The sequence below is a fragment of the Nematolebias whitei genome, chromosome 12, assembly GCF_014905685.2.
Source record: "Nematolebias whitei isolate Nwh7 chromosome 12, NemWhi1, whole genome shotgun sequence".
Classification (NCBI taxonomy): domain Eukaryota; kingdom Metazoa; phylum Chordata; class Actinopteri; order Cyprinodontiformes; family Rivulidae; genus Nematolebias; species Nematolebias whitei.
This window is the reverse complement of record NC_056509.1, coordinates 25,200,538-25,226,986: the sequence shown is the minus strand read 5'-3', so window position 1 is coordinate 25,226,986 and position 26,449 is coordinate 25,200,538. Positions and strand designations below refer to the sequence as shown.

Sequence of the window (26,449 nt, the reverse complement as noted above, 5' to 3'; positions counted from 1 at the left end):
GTCTCTAGGTGTGAGTGAGAAAGTGAATGGTTGTTTGTCTCTATGTGTCCCTGTGATGGACTGGAGACCTGTCCAGGGTGTACCCCGCCTCTCGCACTGTGATTGCTGGACATGGGCACCGGCGACCCCCATGACCCAAAATGGAAAAAGCGGTAAAAGATGGAAGGATTCACATTTTTAATACTTTTTCTGATATTCTTATCCATCTTATTGGTACGTCTGAAGCTGTGCATTTTAAACAAGCTTTGTAAAAATTTGAACTGAACTGAGAAGGTTTTTACCTTCAAACTATTTTCTTCAATGCCACACTATAAGTTAAAAATGACATTTAACTAAACTGATAATGAGGATGAGGGGTTTCTTTGATAAGCTTCAGTTACAAGCAGGACAACCACTGGGCATTTTTAAGCTCTATTTTTCCTCATTATCTTCCAGCTCAGCTTTTTAAATTTATTCTTATTTATAGGCAAAAAAAACAACAACAAAAAAACTACTGTTTTTTTTTTATATTTATAAATGAATGCATAAAATAAAAACTATTTGTGAAAGAGGAGGACTGTGTCTGCTTGTGAGATAATGGAAAAACAAAACTTTATGCAATTTAAAGGTTGAACATGAGCAAAAGAAACTTGTTGCGCTGTTATCCTTGGTGGAAAGCACTCTGAGTGTCCTTCAGGCAGAATATTCAGTGCTTTTTGTTTAGTCTTCCCCTCTCTGTCAGCTAGATTTAGGTTATTGTGTTTCGTCTTTAAATGTAATATATAAATGATAGCATGTCAGGTCCTGCAAGTTTTATTTTCAAAAACGTTCCAATTGGACATCAATAATCTTTCTAAACCATATCGGGGATTGCTTTCCATCAGCACAGTAAATCTGTTTTCCTGTTATTCATTCTCACATGACAGTGACACGTGAAACAAATACTCTTTACGAATGATTAAAATATAACGCCTACTTTATAAAAGCAAACACTCAAAGCCTATAAAAGTCAGCCAGATGTATAGCACTCATGCTACACATTAATAATGCAGAATAGATCATTAATACAGAACATATTCCAGAAAGCATTCACATTCCAACTTCATTATAATGTCAAGCTTGGCAGGAAGCATACAGCAGCAGCAGTCTAGCAACCTACTTATCAGTGAGCAATGTTTGGCACTGGACCAGCAAACGCCGCACATCAGGCTCACATGAATGATACTTTGAGAGATTAGCTTTGTTACTTTCATCATTCGACACAAATTCAATAAAATGTTTATTGTCTCCAGCCCTCAATGCATCTTGTTTGCAATGTTAAACATTCAGGAGCAAAAAGAATTTGTATATGCTAATGAGGCCTCCTTAAACACAAGAGATGGAGATGGATAAGGCGAGTTTAGAGATTACATAACTCATCATATTATGCCTAAGGACAGCAGGAGGTTGTATGTTTCTTGTTCATTTTAGTTTAGCAATTTCTAAGGAAGGCGGGGTTATTAATGTGCCTGGAGGAGGCAGAAGGTCTGGATGAAATAAAATAAATTTCAAGAAGTAACTTGCATTCTGTAAAAAGTCTTTTCAGCAATTGTTACCAGGCGGTTCAAAGTCTGTGGTGCTGTTAGGCAGAGCCTAACCAGCACGTAATGAAAACAACAAGGACTCACCAGTTCTGCATCGATTTCGTTCAGCAGGAGAGGCTCATGTCTCAGCCTGCAGAGACAAAAAAGGACAGACTGTAAGAAAAAAAAGGGAGAGAATTTCATAAATCACAAAGGCTTGAATATGGACTTATTTGGCTGAGTTCTTCAAACTTAAGAGAGAGGTTGCGCATACCGTATCCCACTACTCCCCTCTCCCAAACACAATATAAATGGGGAAGACATGCCAAGCGGCGTGACGCAACATGTTTTCAACATAATATGTCAGTCAGTGTGCTAGGATGCTCGTCTGATGGCCTTTGAATCCATCTGCCTCCTGGAGCGTTCGCACTCAGATCTTTTGGAGAGGCGTTCAAACATCCGTAAGGATGGCTGGCAACTTTGTGGCGGCTTCTGCTGAGGAGAAACTACACTGAAGATGCTCAACGCTGGATTTCTGCCAAGATACAATATGTTGATATTTCCAACTCACTATGGATGATTGCCAGTATTGACACTAATACATGGACACATTTCCCACACACTTCTGTCTGAGTCCCATCTGGACTGTAATGTAATATTATACCTACTCTTACCACAAAACAATCCCATGCTTTTTTACTAAACACTCTGATTGCATAAAATACATCTGCTTTTTATAAATACTTTAAAAAAATGAAATCTAGGAGTGCAACACATTTTTTTTTTAGTTTAATACAAGTCAAGTCTTAAGTCTAACACACTGATCTGCATCCTGAAAACATGGCAGCTTTATATATTTTTTTAAACTAACACAAATGAAGAAAATTCTACTGATATGGACATAAATGAAGAAGTACAAGGTATAAAAAAAACAAGAGACAAAGCATGATGGAGCACAACAACCTCCTAAATGCAAGGACTTTTAATTTAAGTCCAACACGAAGAAAGTAAAATCAATATAAAGTTGGCAAGTTTGTCACTGTGGGAAACAGAATAACAAGATTCTTACCAAAACAGAAATAAAAAACATAAAGTCATCACTAAGTAACACAGGCCTACATGCTTTTCATATTGTCACTACTCTAAAATCTCCCATCGCAACACATATAAGGCAAGAAAAATATTCCTACTGCCCTTGTCTGTTAGAAAAATGTCTGATGAAAACAACTGGATGGATTTTTAATAGGGGAAAAAATCATAGAGCATAAATAATCAACTGTTAATAATTATAAAGTCAACACAATTTAAGAAGACCACAACAGCTAATCAAACTTAGCAAACATGTAAATGTCTATAAGTCAGTCAATTTAACAAATACTGAGCTAAGATTTGATGTGGTAGTAGCTGAGAGTGATTCACAAGACATACTTCAAGAGCTAACACATCTTGTGAGATCACAAGTGACATTTACACGGTTTGACCAAGACAGTTTGAACTGTTCCTTCTCATCAGAAGATAATTTTAGTTTAAAACTGACAAGACATGTGGCGGGTGATATGCAATCCTTGAAGCAGTCCTTTACTCTTTAGATGTTTTACTCTTTCTTACATTTGTCCCTTTAACCATAAGTCCAAACACACATTTTCTATTTGTCTTTTAGAGATGTCTGGATGTTTTTTTTTTTTTTATTATTGTGACAAGCTGGAAGAACAAACAAAAAATTGCAATAAATCTTGAGAACGTTTAAGCTATAAACCAAATTGAAGATTAATAATGCATTGCCTTCTCCGTTTTTGTTGCATTCTCTCTGTTAAGAGTTCAATAATAAAACTGTAAAAATGTGGGCACATTAATCAGACGAGAAACGGCAAGTCAGAGAAAAATACTTGAACTTAAAGTGCGTTTAAATTGACCAGAACCTGAGATCTGAGCACAGACACAGATGATAAAAAATACTCTCAAAAATAGTCTCTAACCACTGAGTGTAAAAATAATTTTTACGTCATCTGGTTCAAACAAAAAAGAGAAAAGAATAAAACAGGAGCACGCTCTCAGCTGGGCTTCAAGCTCCTTGGTCTATTCATCAAACTGCCTCCCAGTCTGGGTTAAAGCTACAGGTAAAAAGATTGTGTGTGAGGGAGTGTGTCTCTGTTGTCACCACAGAAACGTTTGTTTTCTTTCACATAATGATGGTAAACTTTCGCAGGTAGCCGAGGACAAACACGGTTCGAAAGAAGCGTTAAACCGCCTCCTTTGACTTTACAGTAATGAGTACTTACACATTCTGTGGTCCTTTATTCAAACTGCTGAGAAGAACAACGTTTACGATGTTCTGAAATACAACGGAGCACTTTGCGAGACCAGAATCAGCTCTCTGTGCAAATATAATTCATAATATATATAAATAAGTAGAGGTGGACACAATAGTCCTTCGCGCACCTTCTGCAAACACTCAACATTTAATTTTAGGGGCTGTCAAACCAGTTGAAAATCGTGCATTATGACGTGTTTGCAGAGCAAATAGACATTTGGAGTTACCCACATATTGTTCCTGAGCAAATATGAATTATACGTCCGCCTTCTGGTAAGACGTGCTTTGTAAAAAGAAACCTGTTAATGGCTTCATCATCAGAGAAGCTACATAAATACATCATTATTAAATTTATAAAGATTCAAATGTACAAAAGTTGACAAATGTTTATAGATTCCAGTCCCTTTTCTGACTATATGTCTACTAGCCAAGAAAATCCTGCTTATTTCATTTTACATTTATGTAGTAAATGTTTAAATAAAATGTATGTGTTTGGAATAAATAATGCCATTTATGGTACACATGCATTAAACATAAATATTTCAGAAAACATGCCACAAAAATATTTATTCATGCCAGCCACCAAAGGCAAAAGGACTAAATGTTTTCTCGCATGTGTGTTTGTGCGTATGTCTCTTCCCACAGTCTCTCATGCACGGATTTGAATGAAGCAGAATTGGATGCAAGTCTAAAACTGGTTATTTTTGGGAGTCAACCCAAATCAAAATGGCTGCCACAACTAATCACCCTCAACTAACACAATAAATGCAATAAATCAGTGAATTATAGAAATAGAGTTAAACACTAATGTGATAGTAACTGAGAGTTGGTCACCACACAGTCTGAACCAATGTCTTGCAACATTTTATGAGATTGCACATCACATTATTTTTAATATTTTTGCTAAAGTGGCTACAACTTTGTCCTTTCTCAATGCAGGACAATAATGATTTAAAGGTCTGGCATTAAACGCAGCGGGTGATATGCATTCCTTCACCAAATGCTAGGCTTTTATTTACTTTATTGCATTACCCACAAACTAATAAAATTGGATTATTTGCCTTTCTAACATATTCTGTTTTTTTTGTCCAAATTTCCATCATAATTTGCATATATTTTGAAGGTTATAAAACTGTTTAATTAGGGGTGCACCGATAAATTGGCCAGTTGATTTATAGGCCCCTATTTCCTTAATTTTGGGAAATCGGACGATACTTGCATGAGAAACCGATTTTACAGATTTTTGTCATTTTAACGACAATTGTCTGAACTTCATTTATATTTCAGAGCACTACCTCATGGCCAGTTAAAACAAGTTTGTATTGTTTCTAGGATATTGTTCAAGAGTATGTTTTTCAACAAAATAATATTGGAAAATTGAAGGTGCACTGTGACCTTATAACATCTGACAGTGTTGCTTATAAAACAGAATCGGTATCGGCAGGTCAGACTTTTTAGAAATCGGTGATCGGACAGAAAACTGCAATCGGTGCACCCCTAGTTTATATTTTTTGTAGTGTAGTAACAATTTGTGCTTCTAAAAATATTACGATTAGTCTATTTGCTTTTCTTTCTTTTTTACAATTAGGAAATCAGTAAAACAAAATAGGAAATAATCTCATTATAAACATGTTATGCTAAAGAACATGCTTCTACCTAAAAAAAAATTTCATTCAACCTTTATTTAGACAGATAAGTCACATTGAGCCTAGAAGGCTCATTTACAAGTGAGATCTGTTTAAACAGACAAAAAGTAGTGAAACTGGACACATGTAGGAATTGGAGGCGAAAAAAATTCCTATCAGACTCTTTCTTCTTGGCTGAGAAGAAAAACTCTAATATTAAAAAACACCTAACACAAACAAGCACATAGTGACGTAGACATTCTGCAGAGGGGGGAGACGACGAGAGCGGTGAGCAATGTCCATGGACGCTCTCGAGGACACTGTAGGAGTTCTGATAAGGATGGAATAATCAACCAGTTTCCTCCGGTGAGATCCGTAAACATTCTCGAGGGATGTCGGGGAATGGCCAAAGACAACGCCTATAACCATTACATTTATTTCATATTTTCATACTTATATTCTGAAACAGATCTATAGATCATATTTGGATAGAAAAAATGAGAGGGAGGCCGGTGGAACAGTGAGGCTACAAGGAGCAGAGGTCACAAAGGTGCAGGACTTCAAGTACTTGGGGTCCACAGGAAAATGGGGCGTTTGGTAAAGAGGTGAAAAAGAGAGTCCAGGCAGGATGGAGTGGGTGGAGAAAAGTTTCAGGAGTGATTTGCGATATTAGGGTGTCAGCAAAGGTCAAAGGTAAAGTTTACAAGACAATGGTGAGACCAGCTATGTTGTCTGGTCTGGAGACAGAGACATGGACAACAAGACAGGAGAAAGAACTGGAAGCGGCAGAAATTAAGATGTTGAGATTCTCCTTAGGAGTGACAAGGATGGATAAGATTAGGAATGAGATCACCAGAGGTACAGCACAGGTTGAACTGGGAGATAAAGTTAGAGAGACCAGACTGAGATGGTTTGGACATGTCCAGAGGAGGGACAGTGGGTATATTGGTAGAAGGATGTTAGAAATGCAGCTGCCGGGAAAAAGACAAATAGGAGATATATGGATGCAGTTAGAGAGGACATGGAGGTAGATGGAGTGAGGACAGAGGATGCAGAGGACAGAGAAAGATGGAGGATGACTCGATGTGGAGACCTCTGAAGAGGAAGAATAAATATATATTTGTATCACTGTTTACCATGCTCACCTGTTGTGTGAAGGTAATAATCCTATTCCACTACAGTTGCGCACTGTATTCAATTAATTGTGATTAAAGTCGGAGGAACATCCATATATAATCAGAATAAAATAAGGGACTAGTGTTTTATGGTTGTAGAAACACAGCACATCTTTCACAGCCTGGACTGCTGCAGGTTTCATATCATCCCTCTGGTCCTGGATGTGTTTAATATTAAACACACTACATCACCATTTTATTACAAATGGTATAAGTCAGTCAGTTGAATGCAAATATCGTTAGGCGCCTAAATTAAAAAAAATATATAAAACAAAACAAAAAGCTCGGGGTGTGTGTGAGAGACTTTTCCAGTCCAGTTCACTATCTCCCCCCGGCTCCTGCCCTGTCCCGCTATCAGCTAGCCTCTCTGTGTTTAGCCTCCCAGGCGGGGGGGTTGGTGGGGTTGGGTGGGGGGACATCACTAGCATCACATTCCCCTGCGTTTCAATCGGTTTCCACGCCGCAGCGGCTCACTCTGTCGCATTTAACCCGAAAGAGGAGCTAAAAAAAAAAAGCAGCAGCGCCCCATCACAGAGCTAATGTCCATTGGAACGGTTAGCTACAGCTAGCAAATCAAATGCTACCTCCAGCGGTGTGTGCGTGTGTGTGTGCTTGTGTGTGTGTGTGTGTGAGGCAGACAGAGGATGTGTGTGTGTGTGTGTGAATGATGCGAGCAGCCTCGCAGAAAGTGATGGAGCACAAATGAAGAAGGCTTCAGCATCCAAACTCAACACCGACCGTAGGATCTGGACGAGCCGTTAGCGAAGAGGAACAAGAGCAAACAGCTTACGTGACTTTCGGTGAGCTTTAATCCGACGGCGGGAAAAGATGCTGTTTGTTGGTCCGGGTCGGGATTTCTCTCCGGCTCCAGCTCTGATCTGTCCCGGCTCCAGCCTGGCCCGGAGCGTCCCGGTGCTCTGGTGCCACCGCTCGCCCTCCAGTGGAGACACTGAGCGGCCCTAACGCGCTTTCATTAGGACCCCCCTCTTCTTCAGATAGGCAGCGCTGCCCTCCTCCTCCTCCTCCTCCTCCTCCCACTCACTCACTCACACCGCTAACACGGACGTGCCTGCGCGTGAGCGAGAGTGTGTTCGTCCGCGCGCGGCTCAGTGAGCGGACTGAGTGAACGAGTGTGTGGCTTTGGGTTGACGGGGGAGTGAGTCATCCAGCAGGAGCACATCCATCCAGCTCCTCCCCCCTCCCGTCTCCAACAGCTGACTACTGTAGCCGCCACGCGTTGATGAGGACAAACACTGCCTCCTCCTCCTCCTCCTCCTGCTCCTCCTCCTTCCCTTGGAAAAGACCGAGCAGTCTGCTAGGGTTAGGCCCACAGAAGCTAACTGCGCCTTGTGTGTGTGTGTGTGTGTGTGTGTGTGTGTGCGTGCGTGCGTGCGTGTGTGTGTGTGTGTGTGTGTGTGTGTGTGTTTGTGCTATCTTGTAGGGCCCATTTGTACTAGGGCCACCGTACATTTGTCCTACATTATGAGGACCATAAGAAGTTGGTGGGTTAGGTTAGGCTTAGGACTTAGGTGTGAATTGAGGAAGAGTTATGAGTGATAAATAAATAAATAAAATTGTATGCCAGGCAGCACGGTGGCGCAACTGGTAGAGCTGCTGCCTCTCAGCGAGCAGGTCCTTGGTTCAAACCCTGGTCCAGGGGCCTTTCTGGGTGGAGTTTGCATGTTCTCTCCGTGCATGCGTGGGTTTTCTCGGGGTACTCCAGTTTCCTCCCACAGACCAAAAACATGCATGTTAGGCTGATTGGTAACTCTAAATTGTCCCTAGGTGTGAGTGAGAGAGTGAATGGTTGTTTGTCTCGTTTGTCTCTATGTGTCCCTGTGATGGACTTGCGACCCGTCCAGGGTGTACCCCGCCCCTCGCACAGTGATTGCTGGACATGGGCACCAGCAACCCCCGTGACCCAAAATGGAATAAACGGGTAAAGAAAATGGATGGATGGATGAAAATTGTATGCCTCTTTTTTGATTGTCTATTGTTGTTGTTATCCACTGTTGTCATCACTCTTTGTGAAGAAACCAGGTCTCTCTTGTAAATAAGTCCCCGAGGCTCAATGGGATTAACCTGTCTAAATACAGGTTGAATGAATGGGTTAGGTATGTCCCGTATTTTTCGGACTATAAGGCGCATTGGGGAGTGGTGGCGCAGAGGTTCGAGAAGATGGGCCTGTGATCGGAAAGTCGCAGGTTCAATTCCCGGTACTGTCAACATCAAAATGTGGGTGGTAAAGACGAAACACCCACACTTGCCTCCACCCCAATTTGCCCCACTCTAGACCCCTGAGAAAGACCCTCAACCCCATCTGCTCCCTAAAACAGGTCTCTCTTGAAAATGAGTTCTCGTGACTCAATGAGACTACCTGTATAAATAAAGTGTATTAAAAAAAAAGCCTTTAATTTTCTCAAAAATCGACAGTGAGCCTTATAATCAGGTGCACCTTATGTATTAATTCTGGTTGTGCTTATACAGACCTCAAACCGATTTTATATGGTTAAGTTTAGGATAAAGGTCACGGTAAGACTAGAGAAATTAATGAAACATGAATGGAAGGCAATGCAAAGTCCCTGTAATGATAGAAAGACAAAATTGTGTGTGTGTGTTTGTTTTGTTATCTTTTAGGACCATTTTAACCAAGACAGACCAACTTGTCAGGACCAACTGCTACTTAGAGGGACCAAAGTAACCCCATTTTTAGGATAGGTTTAGGACTAAGGTGTAAATTGAGTTTATGTTAGGGTCAGGGTTAGAGTAAAGAAACTAAAGCAAAATGTATCCTCAGAAAGATGAAAAATAATAATAAATGTGCGTGTGTGTTCGTTAGGAAAATATCTCATGAAGTACTGGAAAACATTTTAATGAAATACCACCGACATTTCTATCATAATGCTTCACCCCCAACCCCGTCGTTGTCAAATGCTGACCAAATAGAAAAATCACAGCGCCACCTAGTGTACTGGCAGGGAAACTACAGCCAATCCAACAAGTGCAGCATTACAGTATCATTCCCCCCCACAATAATCTAGACATATCCAACATTTCCAGATTGTTTATGCGTAAATAGGGCTACACTGATCAAGCTAAATTCATTCAGCCTTTACTTATACAGGCTAATCCCATTAAGCCTCGGGGAATCATTTACAAGAGAGGCCTGATTTATTTAACAAAGAGTGATGACAACAGTGAACAACAACGACAAATACTTTTTTTTAATACTATCAGCAGTACAAGCTACACTTATTCTGCAACAAGTTCAAGTTCAGGTCAACTTTATTGTCGTTTCCATCCCATGTGGTACATGAGGTGTAATGAAATTATGTACTCAGGGTCCCAGTTACATCCAAAAATAGCTAAATATAAAGTATAAAAAGAAACAGTATATAAGGGTCTAAGCTATCACGAAGATATACGCTAAACACTAATAATATAAAATAATACGGTGTAACAACAGTACCCCGAACATGAGTCTGTGATGAGCAGATAGGTAAGGATGAATACAGCAACATGAGATAATCAGGAGCATGAGATAATCAGCAGCAAGAGACCAGCAGCACAGACAAGTCACATATCACCAATTAAAGTGGTATTACAATTTTTTTTTCTTACAGTGATTATTCTGGTTAGGGATTCATGAGTCTAACAGCTTCAGGGTAGAAGCTGCTCCTCAGTCTAGTGGTTCTACACTTAATGCTCCATAACCTTCTGCCTGAGGGGAGCGGGGCAAAAAGTGTTTGTGCTGGGTGAGTGGGGTCCTTCATGATGCAAGTGGCCCTCTTCCTGCATCTGGAGGTGTAAATGTCTGTGATGGTGGGGAGACTGACTCCAACAGTCTTCTGTGCAGCCTTCACCACTCTCTGCATAGCTTTTCTTTCTGAAGCTGTACAGCCTCCATGCCACACGTTGATGCTGGAGCACAGGATGCTCTCCACTGCACACCTGTAGAAGGAGGTGAGAACTGAGCTTCCCAGACCAGCTTGTCTCAGCCGCCTGAGGAAGTAGAGTCTCTGATGAGCTTTCTTGATCAGGCTGGTGGTGTTGTCACAGCTGAGGTTGTCATTCAGATGTACACCCAATTACTTGTAGCTGGAGACCACTTCCACTGCAGATCCTTCTATGTTCAGGGGTGGGGGGTAGGTTTGCTTGCTTCATCTGAAATCCACAACCATTTCCTTTGTCTTCTTCACATTGATGTGAAGGTTGTTTTTCCTGCACCAGCTCTCCAGGTGTTCCACCTCCTGCCTGTAGCTGGACTCATCATACAAACAAACATCTGGTAATGCTACCAGTAGTTGTAGGATCACTGTGTGTGTGACTGGATTAATGAGATAGAAACTGAGTAAAGTTATGATATAATGTTTTTTACCTATCAACATTTTTCACACTTGTCAGGCAGAGGTTGTGGCTGATCAAGAATATGAAACTTTCCAAGTTGGACTGCAGCATATTTCTCAAGAATTTACCAAAATGGCTCCAACTCAGTCATTTCTCAACATATCTTTTTTCAAACTTTGAAATGAAAGGCAGCATTCCTTATGGTATGTCCAAATTCTTATTTATTTGACCAGTGGCATTATGTTAATGTCAAAAAAGGGTTTTCCAGCTTTTAGACTTTTCAAATAGTTTGATGCTGTCATGAGAAACTATGTGGCATAAATATAAATAACACTAGTATGTCCAAACTCAAGTTAGAAAAATTAACATCTGCTGCTAATAATGGAGACTTTTTACTGGGCTTGAATATAGTGCAGATGTCTTGAGTCATCATTCTTTTTTTTTGTATCTTTCAAACTTTTTCTTTGGGCCTTCTGAAAGCCTAAAAAACAGCAGATCAATACAACTTTAACAGATTACAAGAAAGTCTGGCTGCATGGAAACAAATGATGTGGAAAGTAAAGGTGGTATTAAACCTTTGCTGTCGCAGATTTTCAGGCAAACAAGTTTCATAAAAGATAACTAAAAGGTCCTTGAAGCAGTAAAATGTGCCTGTATCACTGACAAATAATAGTGTTATGACAACAGAGACATCTGCTGCACCTCTGAAGCGCAAGAACAATATTTAGACAATAACGGCTTAATAGGTGCTAAGGATTGAGTAAAATCTGTGTTTCCACATCCACCTACTTGCAGCTCCATCCTCACTGCACAATCTTCATGCACAACAAAATCTGTTTCCACACAACTCATCTCTATCTCCATCTTCTACTGCGTATCCACAGTCAGATCGGAGAGGCAACAGGTCCCCTCTCCAGGATGCACACTCAACCCAAAGCAAGATTTAACAGCACCTGCAGGGTTTTCCTCCAGACTTAGGACATAAGAGCCTGAATGTATTTTTAGAAGGAGTGATTCCAAAGGAGTTAATAAATGTTATTCCTGTGAAAAACCAAGAAACTCCTTCCTCAAAGCAGGAGCTTTGACACAGAGAATACTATAAGCAATGACATTTGCTCTGTGATACTCATAACATCAAAATAAAAAAAATACAAATGTAAAAACCTAAACATCAAAGTAAATGCTGTGCTTTTCATCTTTTTAAGGGTAATTTAATAGTGTTGCATGGTGAGAAATAATATATTTTTTAACTAATCAGTGTTCATCCAACTAATGCCCCCTTTCTATTAGTAACGGTAAAGCACAGTTCGACTTGGCACGGTTCCAAGGCTTTTCCACTAGTGGAACCAGTCCCCTTTTTCAATACAATTTTCCCTGGGGTTCCAACCGGGTCGAGCTGGCACCAAAACGTGACATCAGAACACTGTCAGTCGCTGATTGGTCAGGGGGTGGAGTCACTGGCTGTTTGAGAAACTTTCACAACAAATCGATCCGCCGTTTGCAATAACTTGAACTCAAGGAGCGACTGGACCTATTTTAAAGATTTTAAAAACAATAACGACAACACCGTAGTCTAATACTGAAGTGCAGGCATTTTTTGTGCTTGGTGGCCGATGCCAAAATTCATAGTGAGCTAGATGGAGCTCAGCCGGTCAGCTTCACCAGTCACAGCAAAAGATGCTCCTTGCTGCTGACCCGCGGGAGCATGCGAGGCCAGGGTGGGTGGGCACTGGTCTCGTGTGTTCCTGCTCCGAGCTCCGCTGATCACCACAGAGATCATAAGAGCTGCCGACATGTTGAAGTGCACGAGGCCGGGGATCGCCCGAACCCCAGCCTCGCGTGCTCCTTAAGGCCGGAGCCCGAGCCCCGGCAGACAGGACGGGTCTGGGACAAACGGTGGAAACGATTTTAAAAAACATTTTATGTATAAAAAAAAAAGTTTTTGTTTTTTTTATCAGTGAAGATTAAAAATGAATAAAATGTGCCAGCTTTATCAGGAAATCCTGTTTTCACTTTAATGACTATTAAATAATTTGTTAAACTTAACTCATCTGAAAAATCATAAAAAGACACAAAGTTATTGGGTCTCTCAGGAATATTTCCCTCAAAACATGTTTAAAGAAGAGCTACGGCCTTTAGTTCCACTTTATTCCAACCCACAGATGCACAAATCACAAAACAAGAATTAAATGTTACAACGCAAAGCTGAAAATAAAAATGAAAAAAAAAATCTGTCAACAAGAAACAAAACCACATTTCTAAATTGAACAATAAAAGTAGACACAATGAGTGCAAATACACCAAATGATGAAGAAAACGTATACAATTTTAAATATTAATGTTTTTGTAAAATTTGTCTCATCAGAGATTTAATGGTGAACTAAAGTTCATTAAAATGTCATAAGCAGGATATATATATATATATATATATATATATATATATAAATTCAATCATTTTAATAATTTTGTATTCTTATTAATTTACCAGAAACTTCAAAATAAATTCTCACCCTGTACTGAAATCTGTTTCAGGGTCTTACCACCAGCATTACCACCACCATCTGGTGAGGCACGTGACGTCAATTTTTGAACGCTGAACCCCGCCCACTAGAACCATTACTGAACGTATAATGGAAGCACAACTCGTATCATGCCAAGCCAAGTCGAACTGTGCTATACCGGTACTAAAGGTACTAATTGAAAAGGAGCATAAGAATAAAGTTAGATTTTTGTGCTGTGTTTCGGATTAAGGTTGGATTAGAACAGCCGAATAATCGAGAGTGGGTTAAGATTAGATTTAGAAACCAAAGACTAACAGTGTCAATGAGATTTTTCTTCAAGTATGTGTGTGTTTGCTCAGTGTACCTGTCAAGTAGCACCCAGCGGTCCTCTCCTCTTCTGCTGCCCTGGTGTGCCTCATTAAAGCCCAGTTACAGGACACCTCCTCCTCTTCCTCCCCACAACAGATGGACAGACGCAGGGTGAGAATATTCCATGGAGTTTGGAGGGGAGTTTCTGTTTATGTAACCCAGTGAATCTTATTAAAAAGCTGCTCTCCTTCCGTCCTGAACTCTGGGTTAATTAGCTCACTTCCTAGTTGCCGGCATGCACGGAGGCCTCTGACTGGTCACAGTGGTTGCTATAGGCGACTAGGCTCGCCTTATCTCCTGTTGCCTGTTGGGATTCGGCTGAGGAGCTGTGGCTGAGAAGGAAATAGTCTTTTATAAAGTGAATTTAAAAAAACACACACACACACAACCACAGCACACACTGATGAACAAAGTTGCCTTTACAAGCTTTTATACACAAACTTACAGAGACGCTCTTCACAAGCTTTTCTTCCAAGTTTCTTCAGTTTAGTATAAATGAAAAAAGGTTCTGTGCTTTTTCTGAGGTAGGACACGTGGTGCCCTTCAACAGTCTGATGCTGCCAAGAATCAATAGGGTGGACTGAATAAATAAATGCATTCAAAAGTCTCCTGAGAAGCAGATATAAGATGTTTTGTGCAATTTTGCCGCATCTCAACTTTTAAAGGGGATAGTTGGATTTTTTCAAAGCAGGGCTTTTTGGAACTGTTATCAGGAGTCCTTATTTAACTGCAGCAAACAGCAATATGAAGAGTCAGAGAGAAGCACACATTATTCCTGGTACATTTCTTGCACAAACTACAAAAGTTTGCACTTATATGTATACAGCCTTCCCTTGTTCTTATTCTTATTACAGTAGTCCCTCGTTTATTGCAGGGGATCCATACACTGAAGCCCCGCGATAAGTGAAAAACTGCAAAGTAGGAATAGTAGTGCAAGTAGTAAGAAGTAGTTTATTTTATTATATATATAGATAGATAGATATAAATGCATTTTAAGCCCTTCCCACACTCTTGCAATATTCTAAACAATGTTTCTAAACGCTCTAAAAGAGCACAGAACGTCATGATTTCAGCTCCCTGCCTCCTCGGCTCTTTGCCACCTGCAAGCACTTTTGGCCACGCACACTTCTCCGCTCTGCATGCTGAATTGATCAGCTGTTCAGCTGCAGCAGGAAGTTTATCTTGCAGTGTGGGCTGCACAAAGCTGCAGGAGGAAGCTTTTTCTGCTGCTCTGGGCTGCACAAATGTGCAGTAGGTACTAAATATTTTTAAATAATTTATTTTAAATAAAATGTTCATGCCCATCGTGCAGCTCATCCATCAATCAGCCAATTGTGTGTCATGTCCAATCTTATTTTGAAAAACCATAATAGAGCGAATTTGCAATAAATGAACCGCGAAGTAGCGAGGGACTACTGTATTCTTATTCTGTTTTATTCTTTTTTTTTTTAATTCTTGTTTTATACTCTTATGTAGTTTATCCAGCTGGTTCATGTATGTGACCAAATATACTACGTAATTTCGTTCTCCAGTCCATCTCTGATGTTATGTTGAATGACAATAAAGATAATCTGAATCTGAATCTTGGAAGGGTAAAGCTCAGAAAAAGTGTTGTCCTAAAACAACTTCAGTCTCAAAGATTTCATATTGGTTCATGTGAATTTTGTTTTAGCCTGTGGTTTGCTACAAGAACTTGTTAAATGTTAGAGAAATTATCTGACAAAAAGTTATGTAATCTAAACCCCCCAAAAGATGTATCTCTACCTGGCAACACTTAACACCTTCTGTACTGAAACAAAATCCAGGTGGCCCATTATTTAGATACAGTTTTCAGAGTACCTTCCCTGTTCAGACTAGCCATTAGCTGTTATTTAATTTCTCTCTGCTTCTTCAAATGAGATATTTTAGACGACTGTCTACTGCAAGTAGGACACTGATTGTGGTAACTCAAAAGAAAACCCTTTGAAAAACCCTTAACTCTGCTTTTAGACGGTCATTTATTCAGTTATTCTCTTCAGATTATATGAAAAATAATCCTACTTTGGAGATAACGGTAAAGTAGGCCATCATGGTTGTCCCCTGCTTCCCACTGCCCTTGATTTTGACGCAAATACATCATACAAACACACGCTCACCTACTTTGTACATACAGATGCCACAAATGTCCCTTCACCCTCTCATGGTTGCTGTCACACAATATGGATCTGGGTTACTTACTGTTGCATGGCAGCCAGCTTTCTGGAAGCCTCCCTTTATTGCCACTTCAAACACATTTTTTTGTGGAAAATGTGTTTTCAAATCTAGTAATGGTCAATCAGGTCATCTGGACAGTTTCTTTTTTGTGGAAAGACATTTCGCCCTCCATCCGGAGGACTTCATTAGTCGGAGAAGTCCCAAGTAAACTGCTTCCCCACTAAGTACTCCTCAGTGCTGAAGGTCCCTGAGGGACTCCCCAGACTGATGAAGCTCATCGGATAGAGGGCGAAATGTCTTTCCACAAAAAATAAACTGTACAGATGACTTAATTGACCATTATTGGATTTTGTACCTGAAGGACTGAGCATGAACTTTGACGTCTTGAACCACTTTGGTTGTGGCTGCCTGCCTTGGAGGAGTCGACGGGGGACAGGACAGCCTCTAGAAACCATCTTATCACCAGCAAACTGGTTGGTCCACTGTACTGCTTAGTGGGGAAAACAGTTTACTTGGGACTCCTCAGACTGATGAAGCCCTCTGGAAAGAGGGAAAAATGTCTTTCCACAAAAAATAAACTGTCCAGATGACCTGACTGACCATTACTGGATTTTGTACCTGGATGACTGAGCATGAACTTTGGTGTTTTCAAATGTTTTTCAAGCTGAAAAATCACTTTTCTAGTCTTTCATAACAGAACAAAGATTGAAACTTAACATTTACTACTTTGTTTTGAGACAAATAAAAAAGCAGGACCAGAAAACCACCTGCACTTTATATTTGTTTAAATCAAGATCGATGATCCTGTTCCAATTTATGTAATTCTACAACACATAACACACATGCACACATCATGTTAAGATGTAAAAAGAAAAGGTGCAGACAATACTGAAATGACTAATAAAAAAATAAAAAAATAAAAAGACTCCATTCCAGCAAAGTACAATAATAGCCACATTTATTTGTAATTACAAGCAAGTTCCCTTTACACTATATTTTTTCTTGACTTCATGTTTTATCCTTTGTGTCATACATAAATGTACATTTCCAGAGTGCATACATTTAAGTTAAAGTGGGGAGGGGCTTGTTAAATAAAGTGGTTCAAGGCATAGAAGGAAACAAAACTATCTTTTCTTACAAGACTCTTGTCAAATACTGCTCTTCACAAGCATTACTCAGTAGTGGTACTGTACTAAAAAGTGCACACACGGTCTATGCAATACCGGACAGCTTCACATAATATCATAAACAGTGTTGCTTTTCTCACATTCAACATCAAACATGACAAACCCCTTCAAAGGCACAGGACTCTCACATCAACTTTGTTTCTTTAAAATTGAGTTTGTACTTACACGTGAAGTAATCCTTCAGTTTAAGTCTCGTTCACTTTTAGGAAAATCTGCTGAAAAATGATTTGATATCACACAAGACACTTGGAATGGTGAATGGCACTGGGAAACTGGGAAGTCAGAAATACTTTCCTATTGTTACTGAATGGGCACAGTTCATATGTTAAGGTGGAGGAAGTTCAGCTGCAGGCTGAATGTTGAGTGTCCAGTAAAACAATAACTGAATGAATAAAGTGGGGAATATAAAGGATAATGGCAGTTAAAGACATGCAGTTATGGGACAAAAAAGGCCACCTTCTTTTACTTTTAGGGTTCAACATATCGAGACATGATGTAAACAAAAATAATAATTCTAATCCTTTTTATATTTAACCCTATAGTTTAGAAAAACACATAACCAATCCCTTTGTGTAATTACATGTTAAACACAAATGAAGCCAAAACAGAAACACTGTTTAAAAAGATTAAGTCAGGTTTCGGCTGCTGTTATATAATTTCGGGTGTAAGTTATCAGCCAGGCGCTGCTGAACAAATGCACCTAAATATCTGATCATCAATGTGGGCACCTCTAGGGTTCTGTCAGTTTGATGCTCTGAAGTAGACTGGTGTGTATGCCAAGATGGAAAAAAAATCAGCAATGACCTTAGATAAGCAGATGTTGCTGTTTACTGAGAAGACTAAAAAGTAATTTCCAAACAATTTGGTGTCCATCGTTCTACAGTGACAAAGACTATTCCCAAGTGAAATACATTTAAGACAGCTGACGAGCTTTAAAGGAGTGGACATCCAGCAAACTCACCCCCAAGGTCAGACTGTGCAATGCTAAGAGAAATGGCCAAAAAACAATAAAAAAAAACAAGAGCGCCATCTTAGTCTCTACAGGCTGAGGTGGAAGAGGTCAAAGGATAGCAGACTAAAGGTTAAAGTTCATGACAGAACAATTACTGTAGATAAAGACAGCAATAAGGCTTGTTTGGAAGAGTTTCATTTGAATGAATGGCAGGACTCCTGGAACAAAACAAGGCTAAAGAGATGTTTACTCATAATGCACAGGGTTACGTATGGGAAAGACCAACCCAACATATCATCCCAAACACCTCATACTAGAGCTGTCATTTCTAACCCGGGCCGGGCCGGGCCCGGGTTAGAAATGACCCGCCCATCCAGCACAAACAATGTGCTGGATGGGCGGGCCAGGTTGTTGTCAGGCTTTTGATTGCATCAGCAGACACGCACGGCTGATGATCTCCAGCTCGTGGCCATTTGACCGTGCGCTGACCGGCCGGTTGAAAGAGGTAAAAAAAAGTCCAGATGGATGACTGCCAATGACCCACCTAAAGCTTAGCTGGACTTAAGCCCACAATATACTCCCGCATACGTCCATACGTGGAGGTACGCACGTATGTACGAGCGTACCCCCCAGGGCATGTCCGTGCAAAGCAAAATTTTTAAGACTGCATACGCGTACGCCAGAGCTCTATCTCTTTATAGGGTTCTGGCGTACGTGGTGTTGCACAATAAACTGCCCAGCGATTCCTGTTTTTTTTTTATTTTATTTTTAGATCTTTTTATTAACAACATATAAACACAGAACACTGCTGTGGCTGAAGTTGCCAGCGCTTGTTTTTTCCCAACCTGTCAATCAATCCAGTAGGCGTGTCAGCAAATGGCCAATCGGCGACCTCAATTTGTCCCGAAGGTAAACGCCCCTTGTCTGTGAAGCTGCTCTGCAGCTGCTCAGGCTGGACGCTGGAGTACGAAGTCTAAACCCTCTGTGTACAGTACACGCATACGTACACATGAACGGACGTACGCAGGAGTATACTGGGGGCTTTAGCCGCTGTGTCAGCGGACGCATACGGCAAACAACCCAATTTGGATTATCAGCCGTGCGCGTCCGCCGACCGTTAATAACCATAATGCCTATATTATAAAAACTATAATCAGCTGACTCTTGTTAATAAACAAGAAATCTTATATCTTCCTTTCTTTGAAGTATGTTTTTAAATCATGTCAAACTGATTTGCTTACAAAAGTAGTAAAAGCTTACCGTACTTTTCGCCATATAAGTCGCACCTTTTTCCATAAATTTGCATGCCCTGCGACTTATACCGACTTATACCGACTTATACCGACTTATACGACAAATCGACTTATTTATGTTTGTTCCCCATATTTATAACCCAAAACTTGGCTGAGATCTGACTATTTCATTCATTCTGACATGGAAAATATTGAACACTACCATTTTCAGCTGCTAGAGGACCCTCGAGTCATATGGCAAGCCCAGTGTCTCATTAATAGGCAAAAGTGGCTATTAATGAGACACGTGGCTTGCCGTACAAAGCCACCTTCTTCTCGCTCTGGAACTCCTGGAGCAAACGTCAAATCAGCTGCATTTCATCGTACCGCCTAGGTGAAATGCAGCTGATATAACCATTAAAATGCATTTAGTAAGGAAAAGTTCATCTGAGACACACCTTTACTATAATGTCAAGCAAACAAATAATTGCTTTTAGGTGGTTATCTTGTTAATTTTGAAGAAATGCACAGCGACTCCTCCCTCTGCATGCTCCCGCAGCTGCGAATCGATTTTTGAAATGCAGCTGATTGATCATCAAAGTGCATTTATCAAGGAAAAGTTAAACTGAGACATCTTTTGAGCAAACAAATAATTGTTTTTAAGTGTTAATCTAGTTAAATTCTTGTTAAAGTCCTCTTGTACACGTTCCCACGGCTGCCATTTGGCAGCCAATCGAATTTTGGAACACCAGCTCACGTTTCCAGGTTGTCAGCAGTGACGTATAATAGATGCAACTTATACGGTGACGTGACGTGTACGGCGGAAAGTACAGTAATTAAAAAAAAAATTTATTTGGGTGGGGGGTCAGTTTCGAGTCAGACTCAGAAAAAAATGATACGGGTTTGGGCCAGTCTGGGTCAGATGTTTTAGGCCTGTTTCTACCTCGTACCAACTATCAAGCATGGTGGTGGAAAGGTGCTGATTTGGGCTTGTTTTGCAGCCACAGAACCTGGGCACCTTGCAGTCATTATGTTGGCCATCAAATCCTCTGTAGTCCAAAGGATTTTAGAGTCAAATGTGGGACTGCCTGTCTGAGCGCTGAAGCTTGAATCAGGACAATAATCCCCAAAAAGCAGCAAATCTACAACCAAATGACTGAAAAAGGAACAACATCAAGGTTCTGCAACGATCCAGTCCAAACCTCCATCTGCTTCAATGTTGTAGTGGAACCTAAGGAGAGCTGTGAGAATCAACACCTGCAAACCCCAATGAACTATAGCAATGTTGGATTAAATAAAGAGTGGGCCAAAATTCCTCCTTATCATGTGAGACTGATCATCCCACCAAATCCTGTTTGTTCATTCTGATTTGAAAAATTGAAAGAGGGTGGACTTTTTTTTCTTCCCATGACTGTATTCTTTGTGGCGTTCTGGGCAACTACACAAGTGCATGCTAAAGGAAGGTCACTTCTCTGAACTAAAACAGGATCCTGTAGTGTTTAAACATCCTGGTTTGATCGGGGCAAAAGGAAAGAATACAATAAGGAATCCGTTCACTTGAAACAGCGGTGTCGTCATATTGTCAGTTATTTCACAGTGATGTATAAAACCACAATGGGCCAATCGTTTAGCAAGTTCAAATCAAAATGTTCCAGAGAAAATAGATTTACATTAATAAACATCTCTGCCACAGGGCTACTGTAACAAATACAGTTGTTTAAATTCATGCAGATACTGTACAAAACAGAAATTAATCAAATAAACTTCCCTTTTACTTCCTTTAGAGGCAGAGTTGCCAAGAGACAATGCAAACCTTTAAAAACTGGCCAAAACACACAAGCACGCATGCACACACACCAAAAAAAGGGAAAAAAAATACAAAATACTGTTTCACAATTATGCCCTAAAGTTCACAATGAACAAATTAAAATTATGGTTTAAAAAAAATCATAGCAGCTTAGTTCTGTGAAAATAAAACGAAGAGTCAGCGAGCCACCGGTACTTTCTGGTTAAAGTAAAAGAGTTACACACTTGTGCCTTCAGTGCAAACACGTAGGAGTGAACTTAAATCTGATAACGACAGAAGTTTTAAAGGCTAAATTCGGGGAGGTGCCTTTACTGTGCACGTTGACTCCACTGAAAATCCGCCCGTAAGACAATTGAAACCTTGGCACACCACATTTGCCGAACCATCAAATGATGACAAAACAATAAAGAGAAACTCTCTCTGTGCAATAGTTCAAGTAAGTTATTTCCTGCAAACAGTTAGGTGTTCTACAACACGCCCTGTGGCTGCACCCAAAGAGACGACGGCATACAGGTAACATACAAATACACAAAAAGTGCTATTTACATGGAACAGTTCTCCGGACAGGACTGCACTCGACACCGAGAGGACCTCTACTCACCAGTTCAGGCTCAGATTTCATCTAATCCTTCCACTGGTTACAATTTGGACCAACGATGGAGCAGTCTCATTCCAAGGTCTGTGGTCAGAACCACATGGAGCTATAGTCCCAGAGTGAAGCACACGTTAAATCTCTAAAGAGCAGTGTCGAATACTTGTTCCGACGAGGCCTCCTCCATGTCGTCCTCAGACTGGGACGCCTTGCTGTTCAGCTTCTCTGTCGTCGAGGAGGCCACAAGACTCCCATGGATGTCGTCTTCGCTGAACTTGGCCCTGCTGCTGTCTTGAACAAACTCCTGGATCTCCACGGGTAGCCGCCGAAACTTGTCTTGGTACTCCTGGTCTAGATCGCTCTGCAGCTGAGTAGACAAAGAAACAAATCGTGTTACAAGTTAAACATTCTTAACCAAGTGGAGCACAACCAGAGGATGATATCTCTCATTTTAAATCAGTTTGTCAAATGATTATAGTTTTTTTTAATCAAAGTTACAAAACAGTTTTTTTTTTATTTTAAATAAAACATTGTGTCTTCACTTGAACAAACAATATCTTACCTGTTGCAGATAATCTTTGAACAACACTTTTGGGGATCTAGGAGTCTAATTCAGAACAAACTAACAAGTAATGTGCTGTAAACAAACACATTTTTAAAACAACTCCAATCTAAACTTTTTAAAGGCCAAAAAACAAAAGAGACAAAATAATCTAAACTCAACTGGATTGAATGCAGGATCAGAAAAATCTTCATTTATAAAAACAAATGACTATATTTTTGTCTCAAGGTGGTAGAACTTCACTTTATCCTTGGCCCTGCTTGTGTTAGCTTGTTATTACAGTCAGAATCAAACCACCTCTCCAAACTATCCACAGCAGGTTAGATATTAACTATTTATTACTTTCACACAAATCTCCACCTCAAAAGATCTGAACTACTTTTTTATTTTTAAGAGTATAGATTATTCTTTAGCTTTAACAGCTACTTCTTGATAATGGGAACAGTTTGACAAACGGTATAAATGACTCATTTATTTAAATTAAAAAAACTTACAACAACTAAATGTACATATGTTAATATTATTTTACATTTCATTACTGTTTACCTTAACTCACAATAATAGAAAAATCAGAGGATACCAAACTAACAATTTTTTAAACTTATTTATTAATTCTGTTTTTGTGACCACATTATAACTTTGATACATAAATTGAGATAATTCTATAAATATATTTATCCTGATAAAGTGTGAATTAATGCTGGCATTTACAACAAAACAAAACAGTTCAGTGACTGGACACAAAGAGAATCTGATAGAAAAGACCTTGAAAGTCCAATGAGGATTCTCTCTGCACCCACGTACTAAATACTCCCTCCCCTCTCTGAGAAATAGAAAGCAGAAGATGTTTTCTCCGAGGCATAGACGCCCCCAATGATTACAGATGACAAGATTGTATTCATTTCATTGTGAGCCAATAATTGCCGTAATGCTGATTTCTGTTTAACTACACGGCTGGCTCCCAGGGGAGGACGGTAATTAAAAGAAAAGCTGCTAAGACGAATGGTGTCAGAGACTCTCCGCTCAGCATCATGATGAATCCAAAATACCTGCAGGTGCACGGAGGATTCATGAGAGATCCATATATTGTCTGAAAACCTCTCAGGTAATCAAGGGACTAACACCTGCCCTAAAGCCAAACAACGATCAATAAGAGTCCTTAACTGACCACAGAACAAATTCTGAGCAAATATGATGTTGTGAATGTGCACAGCCATTAAACATAATAATAAACGGAACAGGAACTTCAAGTAAAACAAGAGTACCGCCAATGATTCACATTACACCTGTCAGTAAATTAGAGTAATCCTAATCCAAAGCATGAACTCCCTCACACAACAATCCTGGGTTTACTGAGAGCATACATGACTGTGGTGGGGTGAAATATGATGAATGAAAGATGAATGATGGTCAAAGTGTCTTTGACAAACAGCTCAAACAGTTCAAAGAAAATGAAAGAACATGAAACTGCAGCTACCAGTCGTAATGTGAACAAAAACAGTATTGTGTTAGCGTTTTGTTGATTTAAAAAAGGCGTTGGACACTATTGACTACACCATTCTCCTTGAAAAACTGAATAAATATGGCATTAGAGGATTAGCACTAAAATGGGTATCTAGTTATTTGAATAATTGGAGACAATTTGTACAGGTAAACGATGTAAGATCTGAATTTTGTGTTAATGGATGTGGAGTTCCTCAGTGCTCTGTGTTGGGCCCAACGTTGTTTATTTTGTATGTGAATGATCTGATTGATGTGTGAGGGCTTTTGAAGTGTGTTTTATTTGCAGACGATGCCATATTTATTTGTTTGGGTGAAGATATTGAACGGATGGTAGAAATGATAAAGGCAGAATTTGTAAAAATACAAACTTGGTTCCAACTTAATAAGTTATCATTAACCGTGGAAAAAACAAACTACATGATATTTAGTCATAGAAAGAAAATCATCCAAGTCCCATTTAAAAGTGACAGTATTGTAATTCATAGAGTTAATGAAATAAAATTTTTGGGTGTCGTTATTGATGAGAAGCTGACACGGAAATCTCATGTAAATTACTTAAGAATAAAAATAACAATCAGTTGCATTACTGTATAAAGTAAAAGAGTTTTTGAATGACAAAGCTTTGTATATATTGCATAATGCAATGATTGTTCCATATTTAATATATTGTACTGAAGTTTGGGGAAAAAGCTCGAAAAACAATTACAAATCTTATTGTTATTTTACAAAAAAGAGCTATAAGAATTATTAGTAGGAAGTGCTATGGTCAACCAACAAATATATTATTTCATCAGTTGAAATTATAAAAATTTTATGATTTGGTTGAATATAGTATTTTACAAGTCATGTATAAAGCTCATAAAAATATATTACCACCAAATATTCAAAAAAAAAATTTTTTTTAAGCGAGTCATTATAACCTGAAGGGAATGGAAATGTTTGTAAAACCTCCATTTAGAACTAGTCTAAATAGTCTAAATTTAGAACTAGAACTAAATATGAAGATCTCACCCGTTGATGACTACCAGACAATCCAAACCAGTTTATGATCAGAGGACTTCACCAGAACCACTCGAACTTTCTTTGGTGGAAGTGGTTTTAGTAAGTAAGCAAGTAAGTAAGTAAATAAATAAATAAAACCAATATGGAACTATAGGCTGATGACATTTTCTGTCCTAAACATTTGTGGAGATACACCATAGACAACTTAATGTGGATTGTCTTATGGTAGGACGAGGAGAAACAATCTAAAGGACAAAGGGTTTGACATGTCTAAGTTACTGGGATGTCCAGCTGGAGCAGAGACAAGATGTTAATGAGGTCAACTGTGACCTTAAAATAAATAAGAATCATCTTTGATGTTTGGCAGCACGGTGGCACAGTTGGTAGAGCTGCCACCTCTCAACAAGAAGGTCGCCAGATTGAATCCCAGTCTGGGGGCCTTTCTGGGTGGAGTTGCATGTTCTCTCTGTGCATGCGTGGGTTTTTTTCCAGGTACTCTAGTTTCCTCCCACAGACCAAAAACATGCATGTTAGGCTGATTGGTAACTCTAAATTGTCCCAAGGTGTGAGAGAGAGAGAGTGAATGGTTGTTTGTCTCATTTGTCTCTGTGTCCCTGTGATGGACTGGAGACCTGTTCAGGGTGTCCCCCACTACTCGTACAGTGATAGCTGGATATGGGCACCAGTGACCCCCGCGACCCAAACAGGAAGAAGCAAGTAAAAGGATAGTGGATGGATGGATCTTTGACGTTTGAGGTGTTCATCTGTGTAATTAGACATGTCTATGTGACAAAGTTATCAATGTAGCTCAAAGAAGAACTTGGTGGGTCAAGGTGTGGACTTTTCTTTTAAGGCATGAAAAAGTACTTGCAGCTAAAAATACTGAACAAAAAGAAATATTTGAGCATATATCGACCATGTAAGAACTATGTGAAATCACAAGGAACATAAACTTGTACTGGGATCAACCAGGGGATGCTGGTCCTTATTTGGCCCATAGATGTGTCTGCCTTTAAATCGGCTTAATATGCTCAGATATGGTCAATGCAAATGACTGAAAACATTTAAAAAATATCCTACTAAATCTGCCATTTCATCAATGGTTCTACTCTTAGCTTAGTTTCAGCTTCTTTGAAAATGAGAAATAAATGCACATTTTAATCTTTGGACCTCTTTTTGCAGAAAATCATCAATGTCTGAGATCCTGACAAAATGTGATGCTAATCAAAGTGACAACAGGCTGTCAAATCAAAATATGTCCTGAAACTGAAATGATGAATGGAACGGAGCAGCAGCATCACAGAAAAAAAACCTGATATATCCTGAGCAGGACAAACACTGTTAAGAATAAACAGCTGGTAATCAGGAGTAATGACTCGGTTTCAAACTGTGTAAAAATCTAAATTTAGACAAATATTTAAAATCCTCACTGATTATACTCTATTATTCTACAGAGCACCTCAGATGATTTAATCATTATTCCTTGTATTTGATGCTGTGACTTGTAATGTAATACACACACACACACACACACACACACATATATACAT

At 39.6% G+C, this 26,449-nt stretch overlaps 1 protein-coding gene and 1 long non-coding RNA gene across 2 annotated transcripts in view; one reads left to right on the top strand and one right to left on the bottom strand.

Moving 5' to 3' along the window:
• LOC119418482 overlaps positions 1-1,699 on the bottom strand; it is a 35,363-nt gene extending 33,664 nt beyond the window's left edge. Inside the window, exon 1 of the long non-coding RNA XR_005187198.1 lies at positions 1,647-1,699. This is a non-coding gene — a long non-coding RNA (uncharacterized LOC119418482). The remainder of the gene's footprint in view (positions 1-1,646) is intronic.
• Positions 1-26,449, top strand: part of fermt1 (FERM domain containing kindlin 1) — a gene marked incomplete at its 5' end in the record, with an annotated part of 928,370 nt that overhangs the window by 564,878 nt on the left and 337,043 nt on the right.